General features: G+C 48.6%; 1 long non-coding RNA gene across 1 annotated transcript; it reads right to left on the bottom strand.

Annotated features, from left to right (window-relative positions):
• Window positions 1-260: 260 nt before the first annotated feature.
• LOC134352822 (uncharacterized) lies at window positions 261-10,391 on the bottom strand. The gene is made up of 3 exons (XR_010019468.1): window positions 10,265-10,391; window positions 5,876-5,960; window positions 261-588 (listed from the first exon to the last, which is right to left on the bottom strand). It is a non-coding gene; the product is annotated as an uncharacterized LOC134352822 (long non-coding RNA).
• Between the last annotated feature and the right edge of the window lie 1,454 nt (window positions 10,392-11,845).

Genomic DNA, 11,845 nt, shown 5'->3' with positions numbered 1-11,845 from the left:
AGGTTGAAGATACTCTGAACACACCAGCCACGTGGTCAGCACAGGTCTTCAGTACTGGGCCGGGTACTCTGTCCAGACTGGGTGCTTTTGTAGCCCCCTGGCCAGCCTCAGGGTCGCTCAGCTCGCTGTCATCTAGGGGAAACAGCCCTCGGCCCCGCCAAACTGGGTAATTAAGTTTGTGTGGATGCTGTGTGATGTACCCCACCCTGCCAAATAACAGACAATACACCAGATACGATTAAATGAATTACAGTTTCTAGATATTACTGGAACTATATAATTAATAGAGAATAAAATATAAAAGGAAAATAAAAAGTGCCACACTTATCATAGTTCAATCTCTTCGTGCACAACAGTTGGAGCTCTAGTAACGATCCTCTCTCCACCATTCGAGTCCCTCGGACCACCTCGACCGGCCGCCTGGGACCAACCACGGTGGTCGACCAGACGCTCCACACGAGTCTGTCTCCAACTCCTCTCCTCACCGAAAACCCTGGACCTCGGACTCCTGCTCGGCGTCCGACCCCGTTAGCCGACTCACAGCACCTTGTCCATCCTCTGTCTCTCTCTCCCTCTTTCTCGTGCCTTCTGCCCAAAAACCCCACACATCACAATAACTTACAGACACACTAGAAAGAGTAACATCTATCCCAATTGGTTTGTTAGCTCTATTATCAATAATATAACACAAACAAGCTGCTAGCGTCTCAGCATTTAACATAACAAAGAAACCATTTCAATTATAACATAACAAAGAAGCCATTTTAATTAGCCTATGCAGTGACATAAAAGAAGAAACCCCTTACACTTAAATTCAGTAGGCAAAGAGATTTTTTCAATCATCGCTCCTGCTGAAACACCTTCCTGTCACTTGCCTCTCATCCAGCCCGCTGGGCCACTGGCGTCATTAACTTGCCATGTCTGTATTTCAGGTTAGTGGCCAGAACAGGGCCTGGTGGGACCATGGGGCATCTCTCCTCCAGGGCCAGGTTACCACTGCTATTTTGGGGCAGCACAGTGGTGAGGCCATTGGCACACCTCTTGGCAGTGCCAACCTGCGATTAAAATATCGGAATTCGACTCCTGCCACTGCGTGTGGACAGACTGTGCGTTCTCCAGTGGCTGCCTGGGTTTACTACTATCCTCCCTCAGTGCAGGGACACACGGTCGGGGTCGGGTTGGTGAGGTGTGGACATGCTGTGTTGGCGTCAGAGGCATGTTGCCATTCCTGACTGCTCCCCAGTCCGTCCTTGCTGGTTTGGTTTACAGTGGAGGTTGATGGGTTCTTCGTTAGTCAGGGCGTCAGAGATTACATGGGCCAGCAAGAAGAGTGGGGTTCAAAGGGAAAATAAATCAGCCGTGATGAAATGGCGGATCTGAGTCAATGGAGTGAATGGACTAATTCTCATCCTAGTCTTAGGTCTTACAGAAAGGATGCAGCGGTTCACCAGGATGCTGCCTGGATTAGTGAGCGTGTCTCATGGGCATAGGTTGAGTGAGCCAGGGCTTTTGTCTTTGGGTCAAAGGTATATGAGAGATGACTTGATAGAGAGAACAGCCAGTGACTTTTTACCAGGGTGGGTATGGTTCATGCCAGGGGGCATGATTGAAGGTGACTGGAGGAAAGCACAGGGAGATGTCAGAGATAGTCTTGTTTTCACTCCGACAGTGGAGGGTACGTGAAACAAACTGCCAGTCCTGTTAGAAGCAGATACGTTGGGAATATTTAACAAATATTAGATACATATATGCAAGATAGAAAAACAGAGGGATATGTAGGAGGGAAGGGTTAGATTGATCCTAGTGTTGGTTAAAAGGGTGGGCATGACATCAGGAGCCTGTAACGAACTTTATTTTAAAATTTGCTTCACGTTCCTTCCAGATTCAGCCATAGGTGTTCCCATAACTATTCACAAGCAAAAGCAACACTACCTGTGTTAAACCACAAGAAATCACTTTCTTAGATTTACATCAAATAATTACTGGAGTAAAGAAATAATTACTGATTATCCACAAAATGAGCTGATCTACCGAATGCCGACAAACATTCATGTCCCCCACCCATCTGTCTCTCTCCCCCTCTCTCTCCCCTTCCCTCTCTCCCTCTCTCTGCCACTTCACCCTCGCTCCCTCCCTGTTTTGCCCTCTCTCTCCTCCCACTTCCAATATCTCCCTCTCTCCCTCTACCCCTCTACCACTCTCCCTTTCCCTCTCTCCCCTTTCTCCCTTTCTCCATCTAACCCTGACTCACTCTCTCCCTCTCTCCTCCTCCTCTCCCTCTACAACACCATCTCCTCCCCATCCTTCTCTCCACCACACCCGCTCTCACCCTCTCCAGCTCTACCCCTCTTTCCGTCTCCCTCTCCATCCCTCTCCCTCTCTCTCTCCCCTTCATTCTCCCACTCCCTCTCTCCCCATCCCTCTCTCACCCTCTCAACCCAAATTCCCCTCTACCACTCTCCCTTTCTCGTTCTTCCTCTCTCCCTCTCCATCCATCCCATCTTCTCTGTCCATCTCCCCTCCCTCTATCACTCTCTCTTCCTCACTCTGCTACTCCCTCTTCCCATCTCTCATTCTCCCCTCTTCCTCTTCCTCCCTCACACTCTCTCCCTGTTACCCCCGCCACTCTCCCCTCTCTCCCACTACCTCACTCTCTCCGTTTCCTCCCCCCAACTCTCGCACTCTCCCCTCACCCTTTGCCCCTCTCTCTGTCTCTCCCACTCTCCCTCTCTCACACTTTAAACCTCCCTTCTCCCTCCCCCTCCCTTTCTGCCATAGTCTCCCCCTCTCCCTCTCCCTCTTTCTCTCTCCCCCAGAGTCGCACTCTATCCCCTATCCCCATCCCTCCCTCTCTCCCTTCCTCTGCATCTCCCCCTCTCTCTGTCCCACCGTCTCTCTCCTCTCCCACTCTCTCCCCTCTCTCCGCTCTCTCTCCCTCTTGCTCCTTCCCCTCTCAGTCTCCCTCTCCCTCTCCATTACCCACTCCCTCCCACTCTCTCTACCCTCCCCACTCCCCCTTATACCCCACCCAATCTACCCATATCCCTCTCCCTCTCTACCCCACATCCCTCTGTCACTCTCTCCTTTCTCCCTCTCCCTCCATTCCCTACTCCTGTCTCCTCCTCCGCTCTTTTCCTCTCCTCCTCTCTCCTCTCCCTCTCTCCCTATCCATCCATCCCCATCTCCCTCTCTCTCCCCCTTTTCCCTCTCTCCCTCTATTCCTCCATCCCTCCTTCCTCCCTCTCTCACCCCAACTCTCACTGCCCCTTTTGCTCTCCCTCGCCCTTCCCTACTTCTCCCATCTCTCCCCGCCTCCCTCTCTCTCTTTCCCCATCCCCTCACCTCCTCTCTGTTTCACCCTCTCCAACTCTCCCACTCTCCCCTCTCTCTCTCCCTTCCCCTCTCCTTCCCTCTCTCCCTCCCTACATCCTCATATCCCTCTCCCTATCTCCCCATCCCACCCTCCTGCTCCCTCTTTCTCTCCCACTCCTTCTCCCCCTCCCCCTCTCTATCTCCCCTCCCACCCTCTTGTTCTCTCTCCTTCATTCTCTCACACCCCCTCTCCCCCTCTCTCTCCATTTCTCCCCCTCTCTCTCACACCCTCTCAACCCAAATTCCACTCTCCCACTCTCCCTTTTCCCTCTCACCCCAAGCTGTCTCTCCCTTTCTACCTCACCCTCTCGCTTTCTATCTCTCTCCCTCTTTATCCTCCCTTTCTCTCTTTGCCTCCTTCTCTCTCTGTCCCTCATTCTCCGTCTCTCCACCACACCCGCTCTCCCCCTCCTCCCCTCTCCACCTCTACCACCCTCTCCTTCTCTCCCTCCCCATCCCTCTCCCTCTCTGCATCCTCCCCTTCCCTCCCTCTCCCTCTCTCACCCTCTTGACCCAAGTTCTCCTCTAACACTCTCCCTTTATCCCTCTCTATCCTCTCACCTCCTCTCCCTCTCTTCCCTTCTTTCCCTCCCTCTCTCTCGTTCTCCCACCCCCCTCCTCTATCCGTCCCTCTCTTCCCATCCCTATCTCGCTCTCCCTCCCCCCCTCCACCACACCCGCTCTACTCATCTCTCCCTCCCTCTCACCTTCTCTCTGCCCCACTCCCCCCTCCCCTCCTCTCTCTATCTCTCTCTCCCACCCAGCCCCCTCTCTCCTTCACTCCCTCTCTACCCCTCTCTTCCTCACTAACCGTCTCGCCATCTCTTGCTTCCCCTCTCTCCCTCTCCCTCCCTCTGTCCACCTCTCCCCCACTCCCATGCTCTCTCCTCTTCTCAAACCTCTCTCCCCTTCACCCATATTCACCCTCTTTCATCCCTCTCCTTCCGTTTCTCAACCTCTCCCTCTCCCTTTCTCTCTCCCACTCTCCCTCTCACCCCTCTCCCTTCCTCCAACTCTCTCACTCCCTCCCCCTCCCTCTCTCCCACACTCTCTTCCTCATCTCCCTCACTCTCTCTCCCTCTCCCTCCCCTATCTCTACCTTCCCCTCTTTCTCTCTCTCTGCCTGTCATCTCCTCTCCCTGTATCCCTCCCCACTTGCCCCTCCCCCTCCCTCTCTCCCTCTGACTCTCTCCCCCTCCCTCTCTCCCTGTCTTGTCCTCTCTCTCCCCTCCGACCCTCTCTCTCCCTCTCTCACCTCCCCTCTCCCCTCTCTCTCTCCCACTCTTGTCCTCTCTCCTCCATCTCTCCCTCCCCTTCTCCCCTCTCTCCCCTTCTTCCTCATCCCTCTTTTTCCCTCTCTCCCCCTCCCTCTGCCTCTCGCCCTCTCTCCTTCCCTACCTCTCCCTCCACTCCTCCTCCCCTCTCCTTCTTTCTTCCCTCTGTCCCTCTACCCACTCTTCCTCCCTCTCTCTCCTCCCTCCTTCCCTCCTGTTCCTTTCCTCTCTCCCTCCCTCCTCCTCTCTCTACCTCCCTCCTTCCCCTTCCCCTCCTTCTCCTCCTCCTCCACCCACTTCCCCTTCTTTCTTTCTCCCTCTCTCTCTCTCTCTCTCTCTCTCTCCCTCTCTCTGACCCTCCTGCTCTTACAAAGGATCCCACTCCAAGCTAATACCATTTTTGTCTCACGGATTTCCATTTTTTATTTTATCAAATACTAAGCAGAAATCACATTTAACTCTTTTCTTGGAGGGCCAAATGTTCTGCACTGTGCTGTGTTTCTCATGTTCATTTGAATGAGGGGAACGGGGGCTTACACAACATGACCCTTCAACTCTGGATGGCCTCTGTTCTTCTCCCCTCTGCCCCAGGACCCGCATGCCAGGCCCCAGGGAGTATTCTGCGTGTTAGTGAAGGTTCTGCCACTGAATCACTGACAGTAATGGATGGATTGGTCACAAACAAGAGAAAATCTGCAGATGCTGGAAATTCAGACAACACACACAAAATGCTAGAGGAACCCAGCATGCCAGGCAGCGTCTATTAAACAGGCAACGTTTCAGGCTGAGACTCTACATCAGGACCCTGGATCATGTGCATTGGTGAGTGAAGAAGGTACTTTCACGCCAATCTGCAGGTTGTTCCCTATACAGATTACACAGGAGGAAAGGTTTGCTGTCTTGAGGCTCAGTACGGTGGATAAATCCCCAGGGCCTAAGAAAGAGAAATGCACGTTCAGTGCACTGTACAGCTGCCTCAAAGCACCAAATCTCAGGACATACAAACAAGTGATAGTCAACCCGATTCTGAAGTGGAGTGTCTATTTTACGCTTATTAAATCACAGGGTGAAATTAAGTGATGGTAGGTCCTCGAGAACAATCTGATACCCACATTTTGGAAGATTAAGAACGTAATTTGAGACTGAAGTTAACTAGTTTTGGATCTACCTGACTGTGAATTCAAATGCCACTTAGTGCTGTTCAGAAAGGAACAAAATCATTGCATCACCTTTGCTCCTTTAGAAAATCACCTTCATTCAACGTCCTCTGGTTCTGACCTTCTGCCACCGAGACCAGGTTTCTCTACCATTCTCCTGGGGTACATAATAATGTATTCAGTAACAAGTCACCAGTAGCCTTCACACCACAAAACTCCCACACAGTGTCAGTCTCCAAGGAGGAAGCCTAATCACCTGCTCCTGAGGTTCAAAGATGTTGCTAACGCTGGCTTTACCACTGTCAAGTGTTGGGAGGGTCAAAATAATCAGAAAATGTCCAGACAGCGTCATTATCATGTGCTCTGAGAAGGGTTGTGGGACAACATGAAGCTATACTAGACAGAGACAAACTGAGCCAAGTTACAGATTGCTGAAGGACAGAGAGGTTTATACTGTTTCAGGGTGCAGGAGATAGAATATGAGGTGTTGTTCCTCCAAATGGTATTGGGCCTTGTTGTAAGAGTGTGACATCGAATCTTGCCATAGAAACTAAAATTATATCAGCTGAAATAACCATATAATAATTACAGCACGGAAACAGGCCATCTCGGCCCTTCTAGTCCATGCCGAACTCTTACTCTCACCTAGTCCCACCAACCTGCACTCAGCCCATAACCCTCCATTCCTTTCCTGTCCATATATCTATCCAATTTAACTTTAAACGACAACATCGAACCTGCCTCAACCACTTCTGCTGGAAGCTCGTTCCACACAGCCACCACTCTCTGAGTAAAGAAGTTCCCCCTCATGTTACCCCTAAACTTTTGCCCTTTAACTCTCAACTCATCTCCTCTTGTTTGAATCTCCCCCACTCTCAATGGAAAAAGCCTATCCACGTCAACTCTATCAATCCCCCTCATAATTTTAAATACCTCCACCAAGTCCCCCCTCAACCTTCTACGATCCAAAGAATAAAGACTCAACTTGTTCGACCTTTCACTGTAACTTGGGAGATGAAACCCAGGTAACATTCTAGTAAATCTTCCCTGTACTCTCTCAATTTTGCTGACATCTTTCCTATAATTCGGTGACCAGAACTGTACACAGTACTCCAAATTTGGCCTTACCAATGCCTTTTACAATTTCAGTTTCAAAGTTGTCCTTCCCCCATTGATATATTTTGTCATTAATTTACAGGGAGAAAAGGTAAAGGATTTGTCTATGGGCATCTCAAACGTGAGAACACATCAGATCTGCTGTCTTGGTCAGGATCAGCACATAAATGCCACTGCTAGTTGAATGTGGAGGAGGAGATGTGTGAGAAGACTGCTGTAGCCAGGAGAACCCAAACAGTGTTGAGATGTGGGATGAGAAGAGGATGAACCACTCTGGAGATAAAACTTATAAATTGTCTTCCATTCATTGAAGGAGTTAGGAGATTACATTTGTAGTGCCAATATATCCATTGTCAACCCTTGAAGCAGAAGTGAAATCTCTTCCCAGCTGGAAATGTGCATCTGCTTTGTATCTGAAATGAAGTTTTCTGTTTTATCTTCTCATTGAATCTCAGTTGGACCAGGGTCCTGATAACACCCAAGCAATTCTTCACTCAGACGCTCAACTACTTTATTGTTTGAGGGATCACTACGTCCGTGATCTTACTGGATGCACGGCCAGGGAGTTTTATCGCACATGCAGATACTCCTGTGAGTTCACAGCAGGAATGGACCACTCATCTGTTCTGACTGTGGGCAGGGATTCATTGGATCATCCCAACTGCAATTACATTAGTGAGTTCAAGTAATGCTCATTCCTTAGGGCTCCAAGCTGAAGAAGAATGATACGGTACCGTGGCAGTTAGAACAGCCTTCCTCAAGCTTTTTGCCCTTGAAATATTTTTCACATCTCAGCAAAGCCCTACATAAAAACTACTATATCTACAGCTCAGAGTATGTTAGTGTGATCAGTAAGTTGTTGACATAATAATCCAAAAATAATTGTCAAAGCTCATTTGAATAGAGAATGAAAAAAGCAGGTAGTTAAGCTTAGCTTACCTTTCTTGAAGTTGATCTCTTTCCTTCCCTTTCATAAATTTCAAAAACTCATAAGGCAAACATAATAAGCAGACACAGATTCCACATTCCACTGAAATGAGGCAATTTCTATCCTTGCTCTTGACACTTGTTAAACAAGAAAAGGCTTGCTCACACATGTAAGAATTTGGAAACAGCTGCAAAATATCCATTGCTTTCCTGTGAATGGCAGGATACTCTTCTTTCACAGAAATCCAGAACTTGTCCAGGGGCAGGTCAGTAAATCTCATTTTGAGTGCATGTTCAGAGTACAGTATTCCAAGTCCACAGTGTGAACTTCTCTAGTCTACCTTCAGGTTCATCACGGTTTCTTGGTTCTCACATTGTCCTCCAAGTTTCCAAGAGCCATTCCAGGTTTCTGAGATTGATTCTGTGTTCCTGAGTTGGATGATATGTTCCTGAGGTATGTGAAATGTTTTTGAGTTCTATGCAACATTTCTGAGTTAATCAGCTCTGTCTTAAGAACATCAGACCTGTCTCGAGTTTACCAGTCCTGTCTCAAGTTCCCCGATACTCCCTGGCTGTCATGTGCTGGCCTTGGGGAGGGAGGTACTGTCATGAGGCCTGGGGTCCTGTGTTTCTGTTATCTTATCTGGAGTCATTGAGCCCTGTGTTTTAGGTTTAATCTGGGTCCAGGTGGTTGTCAGTGCGCACCATGAAAAAAAATGTTAAGTAACTTCAATGGAGCAGGATCAGAAACCAAACAGGAGCCAGCACAAGGCTGGGTTTTGGGGCTCCAGGAACCGATGGGGGCGAGAGTCTACAGAGGGGAGGGAGGAATCAGACCAGGACGACGTGGCTACAGATGAAGGATCAGCAACATGTAGAAACTGACTGAAGCAGGGGGGTTCCACGTACTGCTGGAGAGAGAGGTGAAAGAAGTTGTTTATTCCTGCAAACTTCAGGAGGAACTCAGCAGTGGAGAAATATCAATGGAGTGAAATTAACAGCCAATATTTCTGGACTGGAGTAAGTTTTCAGTCTGAAGCCGTGACTGTTTATTCCTCTGTGTAGATGGTAACTGACCAGCTTAATTCCTCATTGTGTGTGTGTTCCTCTATCTTTCCAGCATCTGCAGAATCTCTTGTGTCTTTGGTTTCTATCTGCATCTGTGTGTAGACTTTGATTTTGAAGCAGGTTGATATCAAGTCCTGACGAAGGGTCTCGGCCTGAAACGTCGACTGCGCCTCTTCCTATAGATGCTGCCTGGCCTGCTGCGTTCACCAGCAACTTTGATGTATGTTGATATCAAGTATATTGTCTGTGGGAGCTTGCTGAGTAGCTGCTGAGTTCTCCACATTAAAACATTGACTGGACTTGAGGCTTCTGGCAGAAGGGAACTGGAGTTTGCAGATGCCTTAAAAGTTAAATCAAGTGACATGAGAGATGGCAGGGCTTCACTTTCAGATTAGCTCAATGCTTTCTATGCTCGCTTTGACCATCTGAACATAGAGGAACCATCACAAAATCCCACGTCCCCCGATGATGTGTGGGCTGCCTTCAGGAAGGTGAATCCACGGAGAGCATCCAGACGGGACGGGGTACCTGGACACTCACGAGAGACCTGTGCTGATCAACTGGCTGGAGCGTTCACAGAGATTTTTAACCTCTCTCTCTGGCAGAACATGGTGCCCACCTACTTCAAGCAGGCTTCATTTACACTGCTGCCCTAGAAAAGCACGGTTACCCACCTCAATAACTATTACCCAGTTGTACTTACATCCACAGTGATGAAGAGCTTTGAGAAGTTGATGATGAGACATCAGCTCCTGCCTGAGAGGCGACTGGGATCTGCTCCAGTTTGCCCACTGGAGCAACAGGTCCATAACATGTGCCATTTCTTTGGCTCTCCTCTTCTCTCAATCCTGGAACACCTTGACAGGTGCATACACCAGGATGTTCTTTATCGATTACAGCTCAGCATTCAATACCATCATCCCCTCAAAACTGATTAGTAAGCATCAAGACCTCTGCCTCAGTACCACTGTCCGGTCTGCAACTGGTCCAGAATGCCGCAGCCAGGCTCCTGACGGGTGCCCGGAAGAGGGACCATATTAGTCCAATCCCGGCCTCCCTCCACTGGCTGCCAGTACGGTTCAGAATTGATTTTAAGATTCTCCTGTTTGTTTATAAAGCCTTAAATGGGCTGCCCCCCCCCCTTATATCACAGACCTTCTAACCCCTCATTCTACTTCCAGGTCCCTCAGGTCGGCTGACTTGGGGCTCCTGGCAGTCACACGATCTAAATTTAAGTTCAAGGGTGACAGTGCCTTTGCTGTTGTAGCCCCTAGACTGTGGAACAGCATTCCCCTCCATATCAGATCTGCCCCCTCCATCGACTCTTTTAAATTCAGGCTCAAAACTTACTTTATTCACTAGCGTTTGAATCCTCCTGATGTGGCTGATTTTTGGCTTGTGCCTAGGCCCTTGTGTTGTTTCTTTTGTGCCTTGTGGTTATGTCTGTGTTGCTCGTATTTGTAATTTTAGCTATCTGCTCTGATCTGTACAGCACTTTGGTCAACGTGAGTTGTTTTTAAATGTGCTTTATACATAAATTTGACTTGACTCAGTACCTCCTTGTGCAATTGCTAACCCCAGTCAGTTCGGACTGGCAACAACATCTCCTCCCTGTTCACCATCAGCACAGGTGCACCACAGCGCAATGTACTTCGCCCCCTGCTCTGTTTGCTTTACACTTATGACTGCGTGGCAAAGCACAGCTCCTGTGCTATATTCGAGTTTGCTGATGACACCACGATCATGGGCTCATTCGAAGTAGTAATGAATCAGAGATTGAAGATACGGCTGAGTGGTGCAATATAAACAACCTATTACCCAATCTCAGCAAGACCAAACAACTGATTATAGACGCAAACACGAGGAATTCTGCAGATGCTGGAAATTCAAGCAACACACATCAAAGTTGCTGGTGAACGCAGCAGGCCAGGCAGCATCTCTAGGAAGAGGTACAGTCGACGTTTCGGGCTGAGACCCTTGGGTCTTGGCCCGAAATGTCAACTGTACCTCTTCCTAGAGATGCTGCCTGGCCTGCTGCGTTCACCAGCAACTTTAATGTGTGTTAACTGATTATAGACTTCAGGGGAGGGAAACCAGAGGTCCTCATCAGAAGATCAGAGATAGAGAGGATCAGCAGCCTTAAATTCATGGGTTTTGTTATTTCAGAAGACCGGGCAATTGCGAAGAAAGCACCGCAGTGCCTGTGGAGATTTGGCATGACATCTAAAACTTTGACAAACTTCTACAGAGATGTAGTGAGGAATATATTGACTGGCTGCATCCCAGCCAGATATGGGAACACCAATGCCTTTGAACAGAAAGTCCTCCAATAAGTAGTGGATTTGGTCCAGTACATCACGAGTAAATCCCTCCCTACCATTGAGCACATCTACATGAAACATTGTCGTACGAAAGCAGCATCCATCATCACGGATCCCCACTACCCAGGATGTGCTCTTTTCTCGCTGCTGACATCAGGTAGAAGGTACAAGAGCCACAGGACTCGCACAACCAGGTCTATGAGCAGTTACTACCCCTCAGACATTAGGCTCTAATACAAAAAGGGATAACTGCACTACACTCAACTTCACTTGTCCCATCAATGAAATGTTCCCACGACCAACTATCTCACTTTAAAGGACTCTTTATCTCATTAACTTCATGTTCTTGCTGTTTATTTATATTTGAATTTGCACAGCTTGCTGTCTTCAGTAATCCTATCATAGTTATTGTTCTATAGATTTACTGAGTATGTCCACAAGAAAATGAATCTCAGGGTTCTGTATGGTGACATATCTCTACTTTGATAATAAAATATACTTTGAACCTTGAACTGTGAGATGGCACCGTGCATACCCAGAGAGCCCAGCGCTTTAGAAATCACCGTCCGTCCACTGTCAATCCAATGCGCATGCGCTTGAGGTCACTCTC

The sequence above is a fragment of the Mobula hypostoma genome, chromosome 10, assembly GCF_963921235.1.
Source record: "Mobula hypostoma chromosome 10, sMobHyp1.1, whole genome shotgun sequence".
NCBI classification, from domain to species: domain Eukaryota; kingdom Metazoa; phylum Chordata; class Chondrichthyes; order Myliobatiformes; family Myliobatidae; genus Mobula; species Mobula hypostoma.
This window is presented reverse-complemented; position numbering and strand designations above follow the sequence as displayed.